At 43.5% G+C, this 2,800-nt stretch overlaps 5 non-coding genes across 5 annotated transcripts; all 5 read right to left on the bottom strand.

Annotated features, from left to right (window-relative positions):
- Positions 1-197: 197 nt before the first annotated feature.
- trnas-uga (transfer RNA serine (anticodon UGA)) lies at positions 198-279 on the bottom strand. Its single transcript has one exon. It is a non-coding gene; the product is annotated as a tRNA-Ser (tRNA).
- Positions 280-397: 118 nt separating this feature from the next.
- trnak-uuu (transfer RNA lysine (anticodon UUU)) lies at positions 398-470 on the bottom strand. The gene has a single exon. It is a non-coding gene; the product is annotated as a tRNA-Lys (tRNA).
- A 509-nt stretch (positions 471-979) lies between these two features.
- Positions 980-1,051, bottom strand: trnah-gug (transfer RNA histidin (anticodon GUG)). The gene has a single exon. It is a non-coding gene; the product is annotated as a tRNA-His (tRNA).
- Positions 1,052-1,228: 177 nt separating this feature from the next.
- trnas-uga (transfer RNA serine (anticodon UGA)) lies at positions 1,229-1,310 on the bottom strand. Its single transcript has one exon. It is a non-coding gene; the product is annotated as a tRNA-Ser (tRNA).
- Positions 1,311-1,428: 118 nt separating this feature from the next.
- trnak-uuu (transfer RNA lysine (anticodon UUU)) lies at positions 1,429-1,501 on the bottom strand. The gene has a single exon. It is a non-coding gene; the product is annotated as a tRNA-Lys (tRNA).
- Between the last annotated feature and the right edge of the window lie 1,299 nt (positions 1,502-2,800).

The raw sequence follows: 2,800 nt of genomic DNA, 5'->3' as shown, positions 1-2,800 counted from the left end.
CTAACCACTATACGATCACGGCGAACTATGAAACAGCCGTTGTGACCTATGTGTGGTATGTTCCTCCCTGTGATAAGCCCCTTTCTCTTCAGTGAGAACACTGCTGTTTTTCTCCTCCTACCAGCACAACACTTTTCCCAAGAAACAATGGAAATGCAAACAATTGATGACTGCTTCAATTTTAAACACGGGGAAGACGTAGTCGGCAGGATTCGAACCTGCGCGGGGAGACCCCAATGGATTTCAAGTCCATCGCCTTAACCACTCGGCCACGACTACAAGACTGCCTGTACTGCCATTTCTTTATGCCTAGTACACATATTGTGCATCCAGATGAAACTTTTATCAACCGATAGCTCAACAGCAAAAGCTGTGGCTCCACAAAATGAGTGTCACACGCCCGAACAGGGACTTGAACCCTGGACCCTCAGATTAAAAGTCTGATGCTCTACCGACTGAGCTATCCGGGCTCCACAACAGTAATTTCCAAGTAGGCAAGGTTTGGGTTGTGGTCGGCGCAGACCTTTACACTACACTAAAGTTTACCGTGAGATGGGGTTTTAAGCTTATGGTTGGTGTGGAGGTTGCTAAAACACGACAGGTTACTTTGAGGTTGGGTTTATGGTTTTTGTAGGTGTAGACATCAGTACAACACAATAGTTTGGACTTCATGTCATGTAGGAGACATTAAATAGATCAATGATAACTGCAGAATGTCTTTCTGCTGTTGTGGCAATGAATGGACACTCAACAATTGAAAAGATTCCTTCCATGCCTTAGAAGCGTGACTTGATCAGTACTTATCTACACAGCATGCTGGCATAAAAGATCCTATTTCTCTTATATCATATCCCTAGTCTTCCACACTTTAGGAAACGTAAACATTCAGGACGTGCCATTAGCACAGCCTGCACTAAAAGAAGGCTGGAGATAACGGATGGCAACACAGAGTGCGACACCAATGTCACCTTGAAAAACCTGCCATGACCCGGATTCGAACCGGGGTTGCTGCGGCCACAACGCAGAGTACTAACCACTATACGATCACGGCAAACTATGAAACAGCCGTTGTGACCTATGTGTGGTATGTTCCTCCCTGTGATAAGCCCCTTTCTCTTCAGTGAGAACACTCTGTTGTTTTTCTCCTCCTACCAGGACAACGCTTTTCCCAAGAAACAATGGAAATGCAAACAATTGATGACTGCTGCAATTTTAAACACGGGGAAGACGTAGTCGGCAGGATTCGAACCTGCGCGGGGAGACCCCAATGGATTTCAAGTCCATCGCCTTAACCACTCGGCCACGACTACAAGATTGCCTGTACTGCCATTTCTTTATGCCTAGTACACATATTGTGCATCCAGATGAAACTTTCATCAACCGATAGCTCAACAGCAAAAGCTGTGGCTCCACAAAATGAGCGTCACACGCCCGAACAGGGACTTAAACCCTGGACCGTCAGATTAAAAGTCTGATGCTCTACCGACTGAGCTATCCGGGCTCCACAACAGTAATTTACAAGTAGGCAAGGTTTGGGTTGTGGTCGGCGCAGACCTTTACAGTACACTAAAGTTTACCGTGAGATGTGGACAGCCGCTGTGGCTCTTGTGTGGTATGTTCCTCCATGTGATATGCCCCTTTCTCTTCAGCGAGAACACACTGTTGTTTTTCTCCTTCTACCAGCACAACGCTATTCCCAAGAAACAATGGAAATGCAAACAATTGATGACTGCTGCAATTTTAAAAAGGAACAGGATGTGGGTATAGTTGGCAGGACTTGAACCTGCGGGAGAATACCCCAACGGATTTCTAGTCGATCGCCTTAACCACTTAGCCATGACTACAAGACTGCCTGTTCTCCCATGTCCTCATGCCTAGTACACGTGTTGTGCATTCAGATGAAACTTTCAGCTAGCGATAGCTCAACGGCAAAAGCTGTGGCTCCACAAAGAGTCTCTCATGCCCGAACACGGACTTGAACCCTGGACCCTCTACCGACTCCGCTAAAGCTGGGGAACAATAGTCTGTTTTGGAAGGGGAAGAAAAAAGCACAAGAAAAATAAGAAAATTTGAGAAATTGAGAAAGAAAGAAGCGAAATTAAGGTTATATTTTGTATTTTTTGTCCACCAGAAACTACTCAATGCATATATAACAGTACTGGTTCAAGAAATATGTCCATAAATAACACTTTGGGTAGATCACAAGGTTCAATCCCCGACTGGAGCAGGTATCTAACCAGGTTTAGTAATGGGTCGATCATGAACATTTCGTTCATTTTAAACGAATCTTCAATATGATTTGGGAACTACAAGTCCTCTCAGGGAGTGATTTGTTAATTTGCGCGTGCATACATTTGTGCAGGTGGTATCGTTATTTCAAGTCTTCATCACATTTCGTGTCGTTCATTGCGGAAAGGCAGAAACCAATCATATGCGTTTAGAGCCGAAAAAGATTTGATCCGTTCACCTCTCGAGTCCTCTATCGGGTCTGAGTCACTCGTTCATTACGGGTCAATCATACGCGTTTAGAGCAGGAAAAATATTTGATCCGTTCATCTCTCGAGTCCTCTATCGGGTCTGAGTCAATCGTTTCTCACGGGCCAATAATACGCATTTAGAGCCGAAAAAAATAATTGATCCGTTCATCTCTCGAGTCCTCTATCGGATTTCAGATCCATTAATTAGTTGTTATGGAAGTTATTCATTAAGCTTTTAATGTACTACACAAAATGGTAATCTAAATGTTTATTTTATCATTAGTTTTATTTAATATATGTTTTTTTTATTGTTATATTTTTTT

This window comes from Danio rerio, chromosome 4, assembly GCF_049306965.1.
Source record: "Danio rerio strain Tuebingen ecotype United States chromosome 4, GRCz12tu, whole genome shotgun sequence".
Lineage (NCBI taxonomy): Eukaryota > Metazoa > Chordata > Actinopteri > Cypriniformes > Danionidae > Danio > Danio rerio.
The sequence above is the reverse complement of the archived record's forward strand: the minus strand, read 5'-3'. Positions and strand labels throughout refer to the sequence as shown.